This window comes from Macrotis lagotis, chromosome 2, assembly GCF_037893015.1.
Source record: "Macrotis lagotis isolate mMagLag1 chromosome 2, bilby.v1.9.chrom.fasta, whole genome shotgun sequence".
Lineage (NCBI taxonomy): Eukaryota > Metazoa > Chordata > Mammalia > Peramelemorphia > Peramelidae > Macrotis > Macrotis lagotis.
In genome coordinates, this window is record NC_133659.1 from 291,370,637 (window position 1) to 291,394,864 (window position 24,228).

The following is a 24,228-nucleotide window of genomic DNA, read 5'->3' on the forward strand; positions in this document are numbered from 1 at the left end:
CTGATAGCTTCAAATAGATGAGGTCTTTTTCTCTGATATCCTTTATTCCTTTATTTGTGGTCCTTCCCTTTTATAGCATTTACCTTTTTATAGATATTTATAAACATATATTTTCCAACTAAAATATAATCTCTTTGAAGTTAGTGAGAATGCCTTATCCACCTTCGTATCACCAACAAAAGGAACAAACATTTATTAAGTAGTAAATTACATGTCAAATATATTTATTAAATATCTACTTTATAAATAACCTTCATATAGCTCCCAGGTACTATGTTAAATTTCAGGGATATAAAGAGTGACAATCCCTACTGGCAAAGAGCTTGACCAGAATGTAAATAGAGTGTTTGCAAATGTTAAGGGGAGACACTATATTGACAGTACTGATATAATTCTTGAGGATTGTACTATTCTTTTGTATTCATCTTCCATTAATTACCACAAGTGTCTGAGGCTGGAAGATGGGAGTTTGAATCCAGCCTCAGGCACTTGACACTTACTTATTGTGTGACCTTGGGCAAGTAACTTAACCCTGGTTATCTTACATCTAGGACTATGTCCAGTCATTCTGAGATTCATATCTGGCCACTAAACCAGATGCCTGGAGGAGAAAATTAGGTTGGTGACTTAGCACAGCACCTCCTCACTAAAACCCAATTCCTATGCTTATCATAACACCATCACTTATAATGATGTCATGATCTTCTTTAAGAAGGTAAGCATCATCATAATTATCATCCTTGCTTTCACTTTCTTTACATTTAAAAATCCAAATTATTGAATTCCCTGTTCATCTACTTCTATTTTCCACCACTAGGTGGCGCTGCTAGATACCAACCTGATTCTACTCAGCAAAAAGACTATTACCCTGGGAAGCCTCACAGTTATGGCACTAGTCTGATGAGTGGAAGTGAACCATGGGTCTTAGAAAGTGGACAGTATTGTGTACTCAGCTATGCTATTTTCTGGGTTTCCATGACAACTTTTTAACTAGGAAGGGCATGAATCACTATGGGTTTGTCCAATCAGATTAAACTCTCTAGCTCCAACTATGACAAATTTCCCCAACTAAACCCACTATATTTCTCTGAACCATAAACATATGACATTGGCAAAATGGAGTCTGTTTTTACAGAAACAAGCAAAACATGCTTAAATACTATAAACAATATTTCATCCTTGTCATTGAATCAATAAAACAATAATAATAATAATAAAACAAATGCCTTACAGTTTCATGCCTTTAGGCTTTCCAAGACCTAACAGAGCATTGTTTTCTTAGACCCTCTAGCCACTCTTCCTGAAAGCAGGAAAAGGTATAGAAAATACTATAGAGTTTCCAATATCATTCAACTCTCACATCCAGTGAAGAAAGAAAGGCTAAGGTGTTTGGGACTCAGGAACTCTTGAAACACAGGGTGTGGGCATGAATTTATTACAAAATGAGACTCTTGAGAGCCAGTGCCTTTCATTTCAGACCCATTTTTCTGTCAAGGACTTAATTCTCCATATCACAGTTAGCTTCTTTTGGTTCATAAGGGAATGAATTCATGATTGTCATTAGTAATGCAGACCTTATTACCATTCCAGTGAGGCATCAATCTTATCTCTCTTGGGAACTTTTAGACAGCTCTCTCTCTCTCTCTCTCTCTCTCTCTCTCTCTCTCTCTCTCTCTCTCTCTCTCTCTCAAACACACACACACACAATAGGAATCCAACTGTACTGACCTACTCATTGTTTTGCCCACATAATGCTACATTCCTTTCCTCCTTGCCTTTCTACTAGCTAATTTCCATCAATGGAATAAACTGCCTCCTTTCCTCTACCTCTCAGAATATTGGATTTCATGTAGATTTGGTATAAGCAACAGCTTCATGAATCATTTCCTTTCAATATCTCTCAAATCTCCCCTGTATTCATTCTGTATTTATTGTGTGTGTGTATATTTATGTATGTACATATAGTTTCTCCCTTTAAAATGTAAATTCCTCAAGGGCAGAGATGATTTCACTTTTGTCCATGTAGACCTAGTACTTAGTTCTGCACCTGCAAATTGTAGTTACTTAATGCATATTTGATTACTTGATTATTTTATTCTTTGTGTCTTCAGAACATCATTCTTGAAAGTTTCCCATACAATGTGGAATTGACTTTCTGAGAAAAATTTTTGATCACCTCCACCTACCTAAGACTCTACCTATTCTTCCCCAAATCTTTTTGAATCTGCTGTCCCCAAATTGATAGTGCATAACACAGTATACCTAGGGTTCACAAATTGTCATTCACAAATTCTATGGTATAGTGTTTACTTTCTCTCAAGATGATAATCATTTTTTTTCAACAGCAAATATTTCCTCCTTGTTTGTCAGAATCACATCCCAAATACTAATCCTTTATGAGTTCTTTCCCTTTATCATTAACACAAGGCAACAACTTACCAGCTTTCTTACTGAAAGACAGCACTAGGAAATATCCCACTGGTTGAAATTCATATCACTGCTTCATCTGTGAAAGGATTGCAATCTAAAATACTCATGTGCTTTTTTCTTGCCCACGTGACCTATAAAGCATTCCCCAGTAATATTGTATCTCCTCCCTCCCTCCCTCCCTCCCTCCATCTCTTAACCATCCAGGATAGTATCCTTGTCAAGAAAACCTCAAATGGGGTCATGGAGGGTTGGACAAGGCTGAAAAATGACTGAATGATAGCAACAAATCAAAGCTACTTTAATCCATTTTGTTCTTTTCTGTAGAAGATACTAGCTTCCACATGGTCATATTCCAATTATCAGTCCTATTCTTTCCAAATCTCAATGATACTTATGAAATCAAATTTTATTCTTGAATTAAAATATCTGGTTCCCAATAATTAGGACCATCTCAAAGGGGAATGAGGGCCTTTAGTGGGTTCCTTCCATCAGAGGTCTTCAAGCAGTAGGTTGGTGGGTATGGTATAGGGTGGGAATTCATTTGACATCTGGTCTGGAGTAGATAGCCACTGAATTTCTAACTCTAAATTCCATGATTTACATCATTTATTACTTATACTCTGTGCATTTTGTTTGTTGATAATTGGGACTATGGATTTTTAAAGTTGATTACTTTTTGGACATTATATTCTATAAATCACTGTTCCTCTTTACTGATGATACTCTCCTTTTCATGTCTGCTTCCTGTTATTTATGATGTGTGCATCAGCAGATAGGAGCTAGTAACTTTCTTCTTCGGTTCCTTTTTTTCAGTTAAAGCCCTCTTGATCAGCTCCATGAGATGCTAGGCAAACATGCACATATTAATTGACATTTATTAGGTATACAAAACCTAGCAGAGAGTCCATAATTTTATTTTAAATGATGGTTCAGAAACACAAACACCATTCTCATATTCCATTTTCTCATTTAGTTGTTCATTTCCCAAATCTGTCTTTTTTTTCTTCTGAATTCATTATCAGCAGTGTTGAAAACATCAAGGGCACTATGTGTCACTGAGTTCTTTGATTTGTTGCCCATCACTTCATAATTCACAGCAATGTTTTCTGGGTCCCCCTTGTGACATAATTTGTCCTGACACAAATGTCTAAGAATGGGTCATGGATTGACAAGTCTTGAAAAGCACTCTGTCATGTCTCAGACACATACTCAGAGAAGATAGTAGACTTCTGTTACTGCTGTTTAACTTAACAAATTGCTTCATTCACTGAATGATCATCCTTTCCCCAATAATTAATTGATAACTGGGGCAGCTAGGTGGCACAGTGGATAAAACACCAGCCCTGGGGTCAGGAGTACCTGGGTTCAAATCCGGTCTCAAACAGTTAATAACTACCTAGCTGTGAGACCTTGGGCAAGCCACTTAACCCCATTTGCCTTGCAAAAACCTGGAAAAAATAATTACTCAAGAACTTCTCTCCCAATGGCACTTCTGCTCTCATATCATCATTCTTTGAAATATAAGAGATTGTTCTTTCTTCTTTCTCTACAGATTAATAGTTTATTTAGTTCCATGCATACAAAGATCTCTTCTTTTTAGTAATTCATGTTTCTACCTTGAGCATCTTCAAACAAGTCAGATTCTTTCCTTTTCCTTTAGATCCATTTTTTCTTCTTTTCCCAAAACACTTCAATATGTTTTACCAGAAATATTTCATTTCCTTCCACAACTAGATAACCAAGAGAAATTTCTTTAAGTCTTTTACTTTATCCTCTAAGAAAAAGACTGACCTGCATTTTGAATAAAAGTGGCTGTAATGTGAAACTGGCAAAACTACTTGGTCTTTTCTGTAAGTTACTGAAAAATTATCTTTTCTTCCATACTTACTGGAAGTAAGAACACCAGTCCTTTGTAATTCTTGTTGCTAGATTCCAGGGCTCTCTTTTGTGAACTGCTATTTAACATGCCAAGTTGTCAATAGGACAATGTATTAATTGATTTTTAGCTTCATTGTGGTGACTGTTACTATTGGTTATGATGATGATCAAAATCAATGTCATTTTATGCCCTATTTTTTAGTGTCACAGGCATAATGAAATGTATTATTGGCCATGGCAGGTATGGACATTCATCCTGCTTGATTTTGCATATTAGGTACAAGGACTATTTTTTCTTTTAAATTGAAGGGTAAATGGGGAAAAAAATTAATGCTTGTTAACTGAACAATAAAAATGAGAAAATTGTTCGCTTAAATAGATTTCATTAGAGATGTTGCAATTTAAGAGTAGTTGCTTCTAATTCGGTATTGATTTTGACCTTCATTCTAATACACAGATGGGCTAGAAAATCGACAGTCTTTCATTTTAATCTTTTTCTTTCTAGTGCCCAATGCATTGTTCAGGACATCATGAACTTAATAAGTTTTGTCGATTGGTTATGACATAGTCTATTTCATTTTTGCGTGATTTTTTATAGAGATCACTCCATTTATCATACCTTCTGATACTTCTGGAAGAAAGTATTCAGGAATAGGGTCTGTGTTTCATTGTTTCAATCATGTATTAATCCTGAATTATAGTTTTAACATATTTTTAGCTATCCTTTTCTGTGCCCATGTTTTAGTGAAGTTACCACTATTGATTTAACATAGAGGATCTTGTCTTGTATTTCACAGACTAACTTCTTTATCCTCTGCAATGAATGCTAGGGCATAACCTATAATTATATTCATGTCGGTCTGTTTGCTTATGCTGATGGCAAACATTTCAAAGTGAGAATAACAACATTCCCCTGAAATGATATTTCTTGTTGCTTTAAGCATCATCTTCTTTGTTTCCTTGTCCAAGGAGAATTTGAGAGCAATTCCGTGATTTAGCTGTAACTTCTCTATGTCTTCTCATTTTATTTATAAAAAACTGTTATCACAGCAGAGAGACAGAATGGTGAAATGACTGAAAGCTGTGACCTTGGGTCAAATCCCGACCATGATTCATAATGACACAATAACCTTGGATAAGTCACTGAACTTTTTAGTGCCCCTAGGTAGTTCTCTCTGTGTTGCAGAGAAGGAGCCAACCTATTTTGGTAAAGGGAGCTTTATTATCTGGGATTCTCCATATAGTGGAGTCAGAAGTTCAGCCCCTATCCTATATGAATAGAAATATAAATGAGTTCCTCTAGTTATGAATCAATTTATCTGGCTAGTGGACAAAGGTATCCCATTAAATGCTTTGAAGTTGATACTTTCAGCTTTGTTGTTTACCATGATCCATTTTATTTTCTAATTGTAAGTTTGAAAACGAAAGCTTGTCACACTCTACTCCCTTTGCCATTACTTTATTGTAGTGAAAGTAGATTTGGACAACAAAGGATTTAAGAACTAATTTGTATTTTTATGTCTATCATTGATTGGTCAAGTTTTTGGTGATAAACTCCTTTGAAATGAGTTAGATGATTCTTCAGATTTTCATCCAGTTTGTTATTGAGGCTGTACCAGAAACCTTTCTACCCTAATAGAACCTATAAGAATCTCTACTTTTTGAGATTATTTTTAAGAATACAAAATCATTGGGGCAGCTAGTGGGGAAGTGGATAGAGAAGTGACCCTGGAGTCAGGAGGACCTGAGTTCAAATTTGACCCCAGATACTTAATAATTACCTACTGTGTGACTATGTGCAAGTCTCCTAACCACATCGCCTTGCCAAAAAAATTTTTAAAAAAGATGTTGATCAGATCACATGATTATAAATTTATGGCACATAGGCAGTTAGCCCCTAGGCAAGGTTATATAATGTAGAAATATATATTGAAGACATTGAGAACATCAAATAGGGTACTGTGGCAAATGATCTTTTTCCTTTTTGAGGGTGTATGTGCATTATGGACCCTGCTTGGCAGCCTATAGACCTTTTCTCAGAATAATATTTTTAAATGCACAAAATAAAATTTATAGGATTACAAAGAAAACTAATTATATTAAAAGTTATCAAAGATGTTTTGCAAAAATTCACAGACTAGATGAGATTTGGTGGTATCAAAGCAATCCTAAAAAACTAGAATTGGGTTTTTTCATCACTGGCAAAATGGCTTGTCTTAAAAAATTCTTCCAATACTTCCATGAGGACTGAGGGAGAGGTCAAAAGGGAAATTAAAAGATAATAATTTTATAGCTGAGATGAACCTTTTAGATCATATAGTCCGATTTTTTCTTATTTATATATGAATAAATTGAGACCCAGAGATATTAAGTGACCTAAGAGTTCTGATAAGTCAAACTTTGTCTTTTCTTACTTTTGCCCAAACCTCCTCACCATTGTCTAGAGACTCTTGTCATGCCACCATGTAGGTACCATCCTAGCCTCAACTCCTCTTTATGTATTGTCTTTTCCCATTAGAATATGACTTCTTGAGTGCAGGAACTAACTTGCTTGTTCATTCCTTTGATATTTGTCCTTTTTTCAAAGAAGACTATGATACCATGACATGTAGGTGACTTGGAGTTAAGTGAGGGAGAGCTGTGCTAAGTCACTAACTGCACTTTCTCCTCCAGAGTCATCTGGGTCTAGTGATCAGATATCGATCAGAATGACTGGAAATAGTCCTGCACACAAGACAATCAATCAAGTTTAAGTGAATTAACCAAGGGCATACAGTTAGTATCTGAGGATAGATTTTTTTTAAACTCAGATCCTTTTGACTTCAGTATTGCCATGCTATCCACCTTGCCATTGTAAGACATTTCTTTAATGTTAAATTTAATTAATTAATTAATTAATTTTGAATTTTGTAATTTTCCCCCTAATTTCACTTCCCTCCCCCCCACTCCCAACAGAAGGCAGTCTGTTAGTCTTTATATTGTTTCTATGGTATGCATTGATCTAAGTTGAATGTGATGAGAGATAAATTATATCCTTAAGAAAGAAAAATAAAGCATAAGAGATAGCATAATTACATAATAAAATAATTTTTTTAAAATTAAAGGTAATAGGGGTGACTAGGTGGTACAGTGGATAGAGCACTGGTCCTGGAGTCAGGAGTACCTGAGTTTAAATCTGGCCTCAGACACTTATTAATTACCTAGCTGTGTGGCCTTGGGCAAGCCATTTAACCCCATTTGGTTTCCAAAAAAAACTAAAAAAAAATTAAAGGTAATAGTCTTTGGTCTTTGTTCAAACTCCATAGCTCCTTATCTGGATACAGATGGCACTCTCCTTTGCAGACAACCCAAAATTGCTCCCTATTGTTGCACTGATGGAATGAGCCAGTCCTTCAAGGTTGATCATCACTCCCATGTTGCTGTTAGGGTATACAATGTTCTTCTGGTTCTGCTCATCTCCCTCAGCATCAGTTCCTGCGAATCCCTCCAGGCTTCCCTGAATTCCCATCTCTCCTGATTTCTAATAGAACAATAGTGTTCCATAACATACATATACCACAGTTTATTAAGCCATTCTCCAATTGATGGGCATTCACTCAATTTCCAATTCTTTGTCACCACAGCAGGGCTGCTATAAATATTTTTGTACAAGTGATGTTTTTACCTTTTTTCGTAATCTCTTCATGGTATAGACCCAGTAGTGGTGTTGCTGGATCAAAGGGCATGCACATTTTTGTTGCCCTTTGGGAGTAATTCCAAATCATTCTCCAGAAAGGTTGGATGAGTTCACAGCTCCAACACAATGTATTAGTGCCCCAGATTTCCCACATCCCTTCCAACATTGCTCATTGTTCTTTCTGGTCATATTGACCAGTCTGAGAGGTGTGATGTGGTACCTCAGAGATGCTTTAATTAGCATTTATCTAAAACTGAGGTAGATGGATGTCAAGTGACTTGACAAGGGTCACACAGCTAGTTAGTGATGGGAGAGAAATCATATCCTTAAGGTAGAAAAATAAAATATAAGAGATAGCAATGTTATATAAAAGATAAAGTTTTCATGACTATGGATTACTTTTATTTCCTCATCTGTAAATTGCCTTTGCATATCCATTGACCATCTGTCAATTGGGGAATGGCTTATTTTTTTTTAATTTGACTCAGTTCTCTGTATATTTTAGAAATGAGTCCTTTGTCAGAAATACTAGTAAAAATTCTATCCCAATTTGCTACATTTCTTTTGATGTTGGTTGCAGTGGCTCTGGTAAGACTTATTCTTACACGGGGCCTGATTACTTACCAAGTGACTAATAAATAAATGTTTTGTCTAACTTATTATAAAGAAATTGCAATTTTGTCAGTAAGAAAGGAAATATCAAATCACCTTTCTGGAGGAGCCTTTTAATTCCAAGGATGGTCCTGGAGAAGATTTGAGGAAAGGCATTCCTTTCCTCCATTGTAGAGGATCAGAACTGTATATGCTATCAGACATGTAATTCCTGTTGTGTTGATTCCTACTTGACTGAATGCTTTTCTTCTTCTTTTTTCTTTTATATTCCCAGTTACAGAGGGTGGCTCACCAGGTAGGGAGATAGAAGGAATATAATCAGAAATGAAGGTTATATAAAAATAAAAGTATTAGATAAAAGTAAAATAAAGATAAAAATAAATTTAGGCCAGTGTTTCCTGCAGATTTCTTTGGTATTGGACAGCAGACACTCAGTGGCCAAATTGCCCTTCCCCTGAAAAAAAAGGAAGACAATTTTGTTCTCATGAGAGGAATTATTTAATGAGAACTAGAAAGCATGGGGATTTTGGGGGGGGATTTCTAGCTAGTACAAACATATACATTCATCAAAATGCCTTCTAGAAATTGAAGACATAATTCTTAACAACAATCCTACAGATACAAGACACTTAAGAATTCCTATAAATAGAATGTAGTTAGATTTCTCTCTTCTGGGTCCAGTTGATACTACTTTGAGACCAGGTCATTCAAGTTTCACAGACCCAATTCAAACAGAAAAAAGAGAAACTGAAAGGATGAAAACGAGAAGGAGAGAGAGAGAGAGAGAGAGAGAGAGAGAGAGAGAGGAGAGAGAGAGAGAGAGAGAGAGAGGGAGAGGGAGAGTGGAGAGGGAGAGGGAGAGGGAGAGGGAGAGGGGAGAGGGAGAGGGAGAGGGAGAGGGAGAGGGAGAGGGAGAGAGGGAGAGGGAGAGGGAGAGGGAGAGGGAGAGGGGAGAGGGAGAGGGAGAGGGAGAGGGAGAGGGAGAGGGAAAGGAAGTTGAGAAAATAGAGAAAGAGAGAAGTTAAAAGTAGCATCTCTTTTGACCACTAGAGAATGGTTAGTAATTGGTATTATGCCTATCAGGAAGATACCCAAAAGGAATAAAGAAGAATGTCTATGTTTTTTGTCTCCACTCACTACTTCTGGATGAATCAATTCCTTCACTAGAGCTTTTCTCTATCCCTATTCCTCAGCTCCTTTTAAGACTTGAGGCAACATCATTGTCTTTGAATTCCAGGTTCTATGCTAGATTTGTCCCTTCTTTTCAAGGGACAAATAAATTTTGAATCAACAATGAGCAGTTCAGTAGAGTAGTAAATAGTATGAGAGGGCTGATGTTAGGAAGACTAGAGTTCAAATGGGGTTTCAACTAACAACTAACTAGCTGTGTGACCCCAGTCACGTCACTTGACATCCATCTACCTCAGTTTCTCCAAAGGAAAAAGGATAATGAATGTTATTGCCCTTTGAGGGTAAAATAGGGGTAATAACACTTCTCTGACAATGTTGTAAGGTTTAAATGAGATAATATTGGTGAAATACTTAGCACAGTGACTGATATAAAGTATGACAAACATTCTTCCTCAAGTGGAGAATAGAGAGAGAAGTGTCAAATGCTTTGACCTCTTAGGCACAGTAGCTAACAACTAGCGGTTTCCCTTGTAGGATATTATTAGTAATAATGATGATGATGATGATGATGATGATGATGATGCTGATGCTGATGCTGATGCTGATGATGCTGCTGATGATGATAAACAACCTGGGAGATATTGTCTGGACAGGCAAGATGGTGGTTCCTCAGAAGTTTTTCTACAGTGATAGCTGGGAGGTACAAATCGAGTTGATAGGAAGCAATATAGAAATCAATTGGAAATCTCTTCTAGAGAGACAATTGCAGGTTTAGAGGACTTAATAGTTACAGGGGAAACTTGGGAAAAGGCTTTTAATCTATAGCATGAAGTCTGGAGCAGGGATGAATAGGAATGGCATTATTAAGTTAGATTTAGATATGAGGAAATATCAGCCCTTGAGTGAACTGAGCAGATGGCATCCAGAGGACTGGGGTGAAGGAGGGTGGTTAGTTTGAGCTCAGCATCTGGATGACTGTGAGTTATGTTTTATAAGTCTGTCAGCTCCTTCCCTTTTATAGAGATACAGCTGTATAACTGTGGTTGCTATGATCCAGTGTTTCAGTGAAGACATTTCCTGGAAATGATTCAAATGGGAATTGTGGCAAAGAAAGCAGTAATGACACATTACATTATAAAATATTCCATCCCCCAACTCTGAGCATTTTCAATGATGTCCCTTCATGACTGGAACACCATCCCTCTTCATCTTTGCCTCTTAGCTTCCATGATTTTATTCAAATATGAGCTAAAGTCCCTTTTGTAAGAAGTCTTTCCCAGTCTTTAATATCTCATCTTAGATACTAGCTATGTGAAAGTCACCTGGGAAAGTCACTTAGTCCCTTTTGAGTAGTTTCCTAAATCTACAAATGGTGATAATAATGATAGTTATTTTCCAGTAGTATTGTGAGGATCAAATGAGATAATTCGAAAATATCAGACTCATAGTAGGTACTCTATATTAGCATTTATTCCCTCTGAGAGTACCCCTAATTTGTTATATAAATATATATATATGTGTATTTGCTCATACACACAATATTCATATGTGTATGTATGTATATATGCATATGCACATGGTTTTATATTGTCTTCTAGGCACATAGATGCTTAATAAATGCTGTTGGTCAACTTCATCAAATTAAAAAAAATCACAGAATTTGAAAATTGGAAAGGATCTCATTTATTTCAATCTAATATATGGAAGGAATCTTCACTATGACATAGATCCATATTTTTCAGGTTGTACCTCCAAGCTGACATCTATTTTGTTTAAATCTAAATTTTCATCAGAAGCAAGTAATCAAAAAAAATACATGAATGAATGAAAAGTTTTTATTATGTACATATTATATGCCAAGCACTCTTTTAAACTCTGAGGATACAAATACAAAAACATCCCTGCTATTAAGGGATGCACATTATTTTTTTAAACTCAATTTGATTTTTTCAGTTAATGAAAATGCATCTTTTTTCCCTTCCTGCTTCCCTGAACTTGCTTTGAAAACCAAAATCTTTTTTTTTTAACAAATATTTATATTCAAACAAAAAAAATTTTTCTACTGTCTGGATAAAGAAAGCTTCAATTTGCATCCTAATTATGTACTTCTTTGTCCAGTGATGGACAGCATGTTTCATCTTGAGTCCTCTGGTTGGTCATTTATTTGGTAAACGTTTTCCACCCATTCTCTTTAAAGAAGAAAAAGGTTGAAAGAGAGAAGGATTGTATTCATTACCAGTGTTTTACTCCAAATGTTTATCTACTTCTGGTACTCTGACTCTCTTTTGATTTCCTTTGCCTAGAAAACAATTATGGGTACTTATCTTTTTTTTTCTTTCCCTTTAAACCCCTCTTCACAAGACATCCTCTTAAGAGTTTGTTTTGTTCATACTTATGCCTCCTTTATTTTATCTTCCTTTTTTAGTTTGTCCTCTAGATTTTCCCCTTTATCTCCTGTTCTCCTGTTCTACATCCAAATGTATGTATGTTTTCTTCCCTCCTTTGATGAGTTCATTTGAAAGTGAAGTTGAAGACCAGCTGCTTCCTCTTCATGTGTATAATCCACTTGCACAGCCAAATTATGTGAGATAATTTTCCCCATACTTCTCCTACCCATAATTAATCCCGTGGCTTCTAAAGCTTGTATGGTTTTGACTGTGGTTCTTGAATGCTTGCATTTTATCTTTATTTCTGATTTCTTAAAGCATTTTTTCTTTTGACATGGATGCTTTGTATTTTGGCTATAATGTCCCTAAAAGTGTTCATTTTGGTATTTCTTTTAGATGACCAGTCAATTCTTTTTACTTGCATTTTCCTCTCTGGTGCTAAGAGATCTAGATAGTTTTATTTTTATAATTTCTTGAACTATTATGTACAGGATCTCTTTTGCTTTTGGTCATGGATTTCATGTGATTTTAAGTTATCTCTTTTTTAAATTTCTTTTCTAGGCAAGTTTCAAAATATAAGAAATACCTCACACTTTCTTCCATTCTCTTTGAGTCTTTTGCTTTAGTATTTCTTGTTGTTTTATGAAATTATTAATTCCTGTTGGATTCCAATTTTCTAGGACTCTGTTACTTCGGTATATGTTTGTACCTCTTGTGTCAAACTGTTAACTTTACCCAATTTTCTTCCCTCAACCCCATAATTATTATTTATTTTCCACTTATTTCCTCTATCATTCCAGTTATCTAAGTTCCCTGCCTAGGGCCTCCTACTCCTAAGTACAGGTCTCTTTCTCAGTTCACACTGAATTGGTGACACAACACAGGGTAGTAAGCAATAGGCCTGTTAATTTATACTTTTTCCTCTTCATTGCATAAGGTCAAACTTTGTTCTGGGAACATTGTTCAGATGAGTTAGCTAACCAGAAATTTTGTTATATTGGAAGACCAGATTTCTAAGATAAATAATTATTCTGAGGATACTAATTATATTATGATTTTTATATACTAATATTTAAAGATATTTTTGAAAGATCCTAGACTTGAAATTTGAGTTTAGTTTGTCATAGGTTTAAAGCTGAAAGGAATATTAGAGGAAATATAGTTCAACAGTTCCCTCATTTTGCAGAAGAAGAAACAGGCACAGAGAGATCATGAGTTGTCCAACATTGCACAAGTAGTAAATGGCAAAGCCAAGATTCAAATCAAGTTTCTTTCAAATATTCCACATACACTGTGCTCATGCTCCCACTATTTACTCTGATTCCACTTCCAAAATGAAGGAGGCCTAAAAACCTCATATGAATATTGAGGTTTTTGAGAGGATTTTTTCAATTGAATTAAGAGAATTGTAAAATCAAATGATCAATAATATTCAGTGTAATTTGGGTCTCTTGCTCAAGTAAATGGGAGAGAGTCTGTGCTAGTTTTCTGAATTATTAAGAACAGGGGTGTCCAACTTTTAGCTCTTCTGGGACACCTAATCATAGATAAATATTAAATTTAATATATAGCCCTTTTGTTGAGTGATGTGAACCAGAAGAAGTAAAAAGCTGCATACCCATGGTCATCTAGACCAGGGATGAGCAATCTTTGTTTTGCCAAACATCATTTGAGGGTCATACAAAAGTATCACCTTAAAAATTAGCCTGTTATATTTGTTCAAGCATATAATTAATTCCACCCTTAAAAGCTCCTATATTTATTGAGTTTTGAGTCTCACCTGTGGTTGTGTTGGCAATGCCAGATCAAATGATTTCATGGGCTGCATAGAGAACCCTTGGAGCCAATGTTCCCTGTTCCCATTTGAGATCAAGGGTTTTTAACCTGGAGGCTGAAATAGTTTTCAAATTGTATATCAAACAAACTGATTTTTTGTAAATTTATGCATTTTATTTTATGCACTTTGACATGTTGTTTTAGGAAATATTCCATAGGTTTTACCAAATTGCTAAAAGAATTCATAAGATATACAAAAATGGTTAAAGCCCTTGATCTAAACCTTTGGAAGACAAAACTGGATCACTTCTTTTTATTGTTTTCAATTCAATTGGAAAAAACCTCCTGAGTTACATAGATGATTCTAGGAGATGGTATAATTTTTTGAAAGCATTCCTTCCGCTTTGTAGTTTATTGATTTTTTTAAAACAACAAACTTCATATACTTAAATCATATCTTAATGAAACTTTACTGGCCAAAGGGGTTGTTGAGAAAGTATCCCTAGATTAATGCTATTTTTGTTCTGAGAGTATTTGGAACCTAAAAAAGTATATGAATTAAAAGACCTCTGAGATTCCTTTCAGCCATAAATGCTGTGATGCTTTGAACAACTCCTCTGTTGCTAAGTACAAGTATGTAGCACAGAAGTCATTTTAACTGTAGTCACTTGTGTGATTGAAAAAGTCATCAATAATCATTGAAACTCTAGAAGCTATCTTGATAACACAAATTAAATATTCAGAGCTTTAATAAAAGAGGTTTAGAAAAAAAATCCAGGAATGAATCATTATTTAGTAAGCTAGTTTTCCCAGTAAGAAAGTACCATATACTATCAAATTTAACAAGAAAGAAATAGTAGAGATATCAATGCATTGTATTAATGATATTAATTACAATTAATAATATTGTATCAATTGAAATGTATTTTTTGCTGAATTTTGTATTTCTTTTCATGTAATTTTATCTTTTTAAAGAAAAATGATTTTCAAATATATAACTAAATATAATTTTTTTAACTTTTAAAAGACTCCACATAAATAAATTCACTAAATAGCAATATTGGCATTATTAGTTACATTTTCCCTTACCTTTGTATACTTGAGTCATTGAGAGAAGGGATAATGACTTTTTCTAAATTTTCTATCCCTCCCCACTATGTTGTGCATAAAATAGTCCTTTAATGAATGTTTTAAAATCATATTTTGTATTTTATTTAGATTGATACTGAATTTTATCCAGTGAATTAGCTGACTCAATATAAATTGAAAGGTCAGGATGTAGGTAGATGCATTGCTTAGCTTGTATAATGTTGTTGAGTTGTTTTAGTCATGTCTGATTTTTTTTGTGAATTCATTTAGAGTTTTCTTGGCAAAGATGCAGGAGTGTTTTGTGATTTCCTTCTCCAGCTCATTTTACAAATGAGGAAACTGAGGCAGACAGGATTTCTTGGATTTTTTAGGATTAAGTGACTTGTCCAGGATCCCATAGCTGGTAAGTGTCTGAGGCCTTATTTAAACTCAGGAAAAATGAGTCTTCCTGATTTCAGATTCAGCCCTCTATCTTCTACTGTACCACCCAACCTTGTGTATGGACAGTACATTTACTTGGATATGGCAGGATGAAATGCTTTCTCTGTTTGGCGATTTCCTTAATGTCTGAGTGCTACAGACAGTTTTTGCATGCTGGCATATTTAATTGACAAGACACTTGTCTAATGAAACACCACTGTTAATGGTTTATGAGAACATATGCATACCACTGACTCAATTTTCATTGACAAGCTCCCATAAGAGATTCAGTATTTTTTCTCAAATGAAAATAAATCCTTTGTTAAGTTTCTTCCAAACATTCAAGCAATTCTGAATTTAGTGAGTTGAGTTCCAAAACTCTCTCCTTTATTAAGAATTTATTTTCCCCATTGAATATCCTGTTAGATATGGTTGATGTTTTGGCTGAATTTGCAGCTTGAAGGTGCAAAAGATAGATTCTTGGGTATAGGGTCATGAATACTTAGCCTGAATCTTGACTCAATCAGACTGGACAAGTCAACCTCCATCAACTTCAGTTTTCTTATCTGTAAAATGGAGATAATACCTTATAGGGTTGTTGGGAGGTTAAATTACACACAAATTATACATACATATATATATATATATATATATATATATATATATATATATAAAATGTTGTTGAGTTGTTTTATAAAACTAAAACTATAAGACTAAGACAACTCAACATTATACAACATATACATGTGTGTGTCATTTAATTTATAAGACACTGGTATAATAAAATACCACTGTTAATGATTTATGAGAACATATGCATACCACTGAAGTGGTAAGCACGATATAGATGTTATTATTTTGTTGAACTGCTTTTCTCTTTATTTTTCTTTGTTATAAAGACTCTCTGGGTAGGGTAGAAATATATTTGGAAATCAAAGTGATGTAAAAACACAAGATAATATAATTAAAAATTGAAAGATGAGAAACTATTCATTTTTTTCCCATAAAATCCTAGAATTTAACTTAAGAGTTGGAAGAGACTTTAGATTTTAGTCCAACATCATTTTACAGAAATGGGACTCAGAAAGATGAAGTACTTTGCCTAAGGTCACACCGAGACAGAGCCAGAACCAGATAGTCTGGGTCTGAGTTTGGTTTATTACCTTAGGTTGTCTGCCTCAAAAAGGTGATTGGGTTCACTGGTTTCAAAATGTTATTTAAAACATAACTTTATCTGACATTCTTGAACATTTGCAGTGGAAAATAGTAGAAAAATATTGTTAAACTTATCTTTTTTTCTTTTCAGACATCATAAAATATATTTAAACTTATCAAAACACCTTTAAAACATTTAAATAGACCACAGTACCCTTAGAATGATTGGTTTGGACCTTAGCCCTGGAGTTCACTCTGGGTCACATTTATACTCTAATTTACCAAAGAAATCACTAAGAACTTAGAGGAGAGTGGTGGTGATGGTGAGGACTAGAAAGGGAGAAACCTGGACTCTAAATAATATCAGTTGATTTGTCGATGTGCATTTATGAAAGGCCTGCTTGCTTCATGCCAGCTGCTATTTTAGATACTGAGGATTAAAAAAAATATGAACAGTCAGTTCATGTAGCTGGTGTCATAGTGGATTTAACAATGGGTCTGAAGTCAAGTAAACCTGAATTCAAATCCAACCTCCAACATCTACTAGCTGCATGCCTGAGCAAGTGACTAAACCTTTGTCTGCCTCAGTTTCCTCCACTGTAAAATGAGAATAATAATATCACTTACCTCCCAAGATTGTTGTAAGGATCAAATGAGATCATTCCTGATACAGAATAATCCCTATTTAATTGCTTATTCCCTTCCCTCCCCTCCTCCTGCTCCCAAGGGGTGAATAGTGGAACTGAGACTGGTGCTGCCACAACATTTACAGAAGGGTGTCTTAAAGTTTTTTTGTGTCATGGATCTCTTGGGTAGGCTGACAAAGCCCATGGACCCCTTTTCAGAACATTGTTTTTATTTTATTTATTTATTTATTTATTTGGGGGATAAATGGGGATAAATGACTTAACCATGGTCACACAGCTAGGTAATCATTAAGTATCTGAGTCTGGATTTGAACTCAGGTTACCCTGACTGAGGGCTGGTGCTCTGTCCACTGTGCCACCTAGCTGCCTCAGAACCATATTTTTAAATGAATAAAAGAAAGTACCTAGACTTATTTTTAAAATTTTATTTTTAAAATTTGTATTTTTTCTTATATTGAAATTCTGAAAGGTCTCCCTTCTCAACCTAGAGAAGGCCACCATTTGACACAAATATATTGTATATATTTACATGTATATATGTTTACAAATATATACATACTTCTATTTATCAGTTCTTTCTCCACAGATGGAACTGTGGAACAGTGAATTGATCCAATCATTTTGGAGAACAAATATGGAATTATTTCCAAATAGTTACAAAAATATGTATACTCTTCAACTCAGCACTACCACTATTAAGTCTGTTTCCCAAGGTGATCAGGGCAAAAAGCAAAAAACAACACATACTCTAAAAACATTTGTAGCAACTCTCTTTGTAGTGGTAAAGAACTGGAAATTGAGGCAATGTCCATCAATTGGGAATTGATTAAAGAAGCTTGGTATAGGACTGTGATGGAATACTACTGTGTTGTAAGAAATGATGAACAGTTGATTTTAGAAAAACATGGAAAGACTTGCATGAAATAATGAAGGGCAAAATAAACAGAAGTAAGAGAAAATTATGCATATCAATAGCAATATTATTCAAAGAATTACTATGGATGATTAAACTATTCTGAGTATTAGGAATTATTAATATTCAAACTAACTATAAAGGACCTTTGAAGAAAGGGAAGGCTATCTCTATATGACCTTAACAACTGATGGGAGCCTAGATGCTATACCTAGGTGGTGAGGAAGAGAGACAGACAGAGATATAGAGACAGAAACAGAGAGACAGAGACACAGAGACAGAGATATATAAAGATATAGAGAGACAAATACAGACAAAGACAGAGACAAAAAGAGACAGAGAGAAAAAGAGATAGAGAAAGAGAGGGAGTCAGAGAGAGACAGAAGGGGGCACACAGAGAAAGTGACAGTGTAACAGAGAGGAAGTGGCAGTGCACCACAGAGATGGAGACAAAGAGACAGAGAGACAAAAAGACAGAAACAGAGAGAGAGAGATGAAGATAGAGATAGAGATACAGAGAGAGATGAAGACAGAGAAAGACAAAAATAGAGACAGACAGAGGCAGAGAGACATACACACACAGAAACAGAGAGAGAGAGAGAGAGACAGACAGACAGACAGACAGACAGTCAGACAGACAGACAGACAGAAAGAACACAGGGAGAGCAACCACAAAGGTCTTTCAGTGGTTATTGAGTGGAGAAAAGGGAAAAAGGGAAAGAAAAGGAATCTGAGAGAGGCATAATGGGGCGGATGGTGGGTTCCTGGGGTGAGACCTGAATAGATCTGAACCCTAGGCTGCAGTGGCCAAGAATAAAACTGAGTGAATCCAGTTGACTGTACATTTAAATTAGGGTTGACCACATTATTCTGACAAATCTACAGAGCCCATAGTGAAATAACTTTGGAATCCCTCTGCATCTCACCCTTCATTGTAGATCATCCACAGCCAGGTTTCCCTTAAGATAAATGCAGTAGCTATTCTATTGCTCAGGGAAATAGGGATATTGAGAACTCAGGAACAAGGCTAAATTGGACATCAGAGCTCAGAATTATTTGAATTATATCCAGGCACCACTCAGGTAAAACATGCTCCAGATGGTACCTTCTGTCAAAGCAGATAAGCTACTTGATTTGCCAAAGGGATTTTCCTAAAGGGCAGTTCTTAACCTATTTAACACACTCCAGTGGCAACATATTACTTCTAGGATCAAGATAAAGTCCTTTGTTTGGTATTTGGAGTCTTTCCTTAACCTCCGTCTCCATCCTTATTATGGACTATGCCCCTTCACATTAGTTATGGCTCAGTCAAATTGGCATTCTTACTGTTCCTCGCATAAAAATCTCCATATCTCTGTGCTTATGTACTGATGATCCCCCATGTCTGGAATTCGCTCCCTCCTCACTTCTATCCCTTAGAATCCCCAATTTTCTTCAAGACTCCACTCAGATCCAATTTTCTGAATGAAGAGCACAGGTTCTGGAGCCAGAGGAACTGAGTTCAAATCCAAACTCTCTAATGCCTATTAAATGTATGGCATGAGTTAAGTCATTGAGAGGGTCTTCATTTTTTCTTTTCTGTAAACAAGGTGTCAGACTAGATGTCCTCATCTCTTATTCCTTCAATGACCCTCAGAAACCATGATGCCTTTCCTTCTTTTTTCTAGTATCCATTTCATACAGACGCATATTCTGAGCTGGGCCAATTAGGTGGTGCAGCGGATAAAGTGCCAGGCTGAATTCGGAAAGACTCATCTTCACGAGTTCAAATCTGGTCTCAGATAACTTACTAGCTAAGTGACCCTGGACAAAACATGTAACTATGTTTGCCTCAGTTTCCTTGTCTGTAAAATGAGTTGGAGAAGAAATGACAAACCATTCCAGTATCTTTGCCATGAAAATCCCAATCGGGATCAGAAAGAGTCAGACATTTTGAAAAATGACTGAACAGCAACATATTTTGAACTATTTAATATAGAACAGAACAAAATTATGTCCTTTAAAATAATAATTGCTAACAGTGTAAAAAGGTTAAAAAGTGCTTTCCATCTATTTTCTTACTTGACCCTCAAGACTCACTGAAACCACACATAAAGATGGTCATTTCCTTGACCTTGCCATTACAAATGTGCCACCTCCATGTTCAAGAATTTTAAAATCGCCCTTTGACTAATTTATTGATTTTCCCCTTCTTCCTTATAATACTCTAATCTTCAGCCTTTGACTGAAATACTCTTTCAGCTTGATGCTTCAATTCTTTTTGAATTTTTTTTTAATTTATTTAAGGCAATGGGACTAAGTGACTTGCCAAAGGTCATACAGCTAGGCAAATATTAAGTGTCTGAGGTCAGATTTGAACTCAGGTCCTCCTGACTTTAGGACTGGTGCTCTATCTACTGCACTACCTAGCTGCCCTGACCTTTCAATTCTTTGACAGGCCATTCATTCACTACTCACTCTTCTCCCCATTGATTCCTTGGGGAACCAATTCAACTCTACACCTCATTCCTCTCTTGTATCTCTAGCCCCTTTTTATACCACTGATTATACCCAACAAGCTTCAACCTTGAATCACTTCCATTATTCATCACCTTCATTCATACACGTGTGTGGTTAAAGCTGGAGAAAATAATTCAACCATTCTAACTATAAAGGTTCTTTAGCCTCAAATGGGCTCTCACTGCTATTAGGCAATCCTACTATACTTCTCTGATTAACTCACCATCCCATTCTCTGCCAAGGCTCTTCCAAACCTCTTCCTCCCTCCTCAATCCTCCCATATTTCCCCTTCCCACCATTATTAGCTGAGAACCTTGCCTCATATTTCACAGAAAAAATTAGGTCATTTGCCATGAACTCCTCTTTTCTTTTTCACCTCCTACACTTAGGTGCCAAATGTCACTCTCTCCCCCTTCACCTCTGTTTTTCATGATGAAGTGACCTTACTCCTCTCTTCCATCCTATCTCTTCCAATATATTTTTCCGTTTGTTATCCCCACTCTTTCAATTATTTTCAATCTCTCCCTCTCTACTGACTCATTTCCCATTGCCTACAAACATGCACTTTTCCCCTATTGTGAAAAAAACATCACTTGATCTTCCATTTTATTTCTCTTCTGCTCTTTGTAACTAAATTCCTTGAAAAGGTCATCTACAATAGATGCCTCCCTTTTTTCTTTTCCCACTCTCTTCTTAACCTTTTTATAATCTGGTTTCTGACCTTATCATTCCATGAAACTGTTCTCTCCCAAGTTATTAATGATCTCTTAGTTGCTGATTTTTACTCTTGCACCCCCCCAATTTTAAATTCTATAAGAGTGAGGGCTGTTTCGTTTTTTAGTTTTGTATTATCTGTTCCTACTTTGAAAGTCATAGATGCTTAATAAATGCATGGTGATTGATCAGCAGAAATCTCTGTGTATCTTCTAGAAGTGCATAAATATAAAACATTGAATTTTAGATGCTTCTCAGTCATAATTGAATGGGGAAGAAAGCCACAAGAGCTATTATCTAAAAGCCATGGATTAGCTAATGGTTTCTTTCTCCTCACCAAACAAATCTATGATTTGAGCTTTCAAGAAGAGATAAAATGATTGATATAAATTAATTCCCCCTGCTCTTTTAGGGTTGTGAATGAACAGTGAAATAATTAAGAACTAGAATAGAAACATGAAAAGCAGGAGGATGAGGAGGAAGAATAGAAGGGGAAGGAAGGGAAGGAGGAGGAGAAACCAGGAGTCAGGATGATTGCAAATGGACAATTTGCTGTGGTAGGACAGAGTGATCTGTAAAACATTTTGATGTTACAGGACTTGACAGCTAATTGATGACATCTTCATCATAAGGATGTCCTTTGATAGGAAGGATTGAAACACTGCAGAAATGATGGAAAGGGATGAACTGGAATTCAGTAGGAGTTCAGGAATACTACTAAAACCCCATTAAAATAAGAATGGTTGGGAAATTAAATAATGTATAAAGTGATGACTGCAATTAATCTAATAAAATAAAGAATTAAATAATTTTGCAAGTATTAGACTTATTCAAAATGTGAACTATTTTATTAACATGAAAAAAATCACAACATCATAAATTGTATGAATGAATGATTCGCTGGGTAGTTGCTCCTACTATTTCTGACATAGAAATGGAGGGGCCTCAATTAATTATCTGTATATAATGTTTAGGGAATGATTAAACAAATTATGGGATGTGAATACAATGGGGTATTATTATTCCTTAAGCAATGATAAGTATGAAGAACACAATGAAATGCAGGAAGATTTGCAAGTAAAAGATTCTGAATGGAAAATGCTAAATCTGGACAAGACTGTGACCATAACTATTATAACATAATGACAACATCTAGAAAAATACAGAGGAAAAAAGTTCAGAAATAGACACATACAAAGAGCTTTTATTACTCTTTTGTTAAAAAATCTCAAACAACATGGAGATTTGTGTTTCATAAATCATTGTCATAGATGATTTTTGAGGTCCCTTCCAGGTCCATAATTTATGTTGCTATGGTTGCATATACTTTTGAGTCAACTCTTATCCCTAACTTGAACAGGGGTTGCCAGAACTTTAGTGTCTACTTCTCCCCCCAATATTCTAGGGGTTTGCAGGATTGGAGGGTATTTTTCTATTTTAATAATTCACAAGTCACACAAGTGAGCATCCTTCTATGATTATCAATTGATATCAATTAGCCAGTATGACTTAATTTACTTTTAAAAAGATATTTATTAAGATGCTAATAATATTTATTAAGGTTAGTATAAAATATCATCTCACCTCACATGAGGGGAACCCTCTCTCACCAGTATATATATAAAATCCAACTTAGAAAGCATATATTGTATAAAGGTAACATATCTCTTTATTCTTTACTTTGTAAGATACTCATGAATTTCCCTTAGGCATCATTGCAGATTTTCTTCTGGGATTCCTTATGGAGTCCTGAAACTACCTTTCCTCAGTTCATTTAATTTGTTCTTGACTCAAATACAGATACAGCCACCAACTATAGTTTCTCTCCTAAATAAATTATTAGGATGCTGATGAGAAATCTAAATCTTTTGCCCCTCTGAAGTTTGTAAGATACTCATTTGGTGAAGGACTTGATCAGTTTTCTTGGTTGTCAGATAAACTTTATTATTTTATTTTAATTATTTTACTATTTTATACAAGTCATAAGGCATGATGTAGCCTCCCTAGCCAGTACCAACACATTTCCTGATAGGTGAAATGTCTCTGACAGATTCAATGAGATGTCTAGACCTTGTGCACAATCTATTTCATACCTTTGATTGATTGAATTGAGAAGTTTTCATCTGAAAAGAGTATCAAGACTACAGTATTTTGCAAGTTACATTATGTGGGTTGGGGTGACTGATTAATTGATGGATGAACTCAATCAAACCCTACTCTGACACTATATTCCTATGTCTTATGGTTTTTTTTTTTTTTTTGCTATTTGAATGTTTTTGTTAGCAGTTTGAGAAAAAAAAAACTGTAGATAGCACTGGGATTGTTAACTGCATCTCCACTGTACTGGGTTACAATACCTTTTTTTTTTAGACTTTTCAAGGCAATGGGGTTAAGTGGCTTGCCCAAGGCCACATGTCTTGGTAATTATTAAATGTCTGAGGTCGGATTTGAACCCAGGTATCCTGACTCTAAGGTCAGTGCTCTATCCACTGAGCCACCTAGCCACCCCACAATACCTTTTTCCTAATACTAGTCTTTACATTTTTTTGTTGCCTTTCAAGTGCTTTCCTCAATATTCTTTTTGCTCATAGCAAGGTGTAATCTATAAAGAAGATTGTAGTCATTTTATATAGTGGGATTTTTGTGGAGATAGACTAAGAATCTTTACATTTACTCTTTTTGCTTTCTCTGAATCTTCGTCTTTGAAAATTCCTCCACTCCTTCCCCCAGCCTCTGCCCCTTTATCTTCAACTTCCCATCTCTGTTTCTGTTTCTTTCTAAAAAAGTTGGATAAGGGTTTTAAATGTCAATCAGAGAAGTTTTTATCCTATAAATAATAGGGAGTCACTGCTTATATACATAAATACATACAAACATATACTTCTTAATTTACAATCTCTT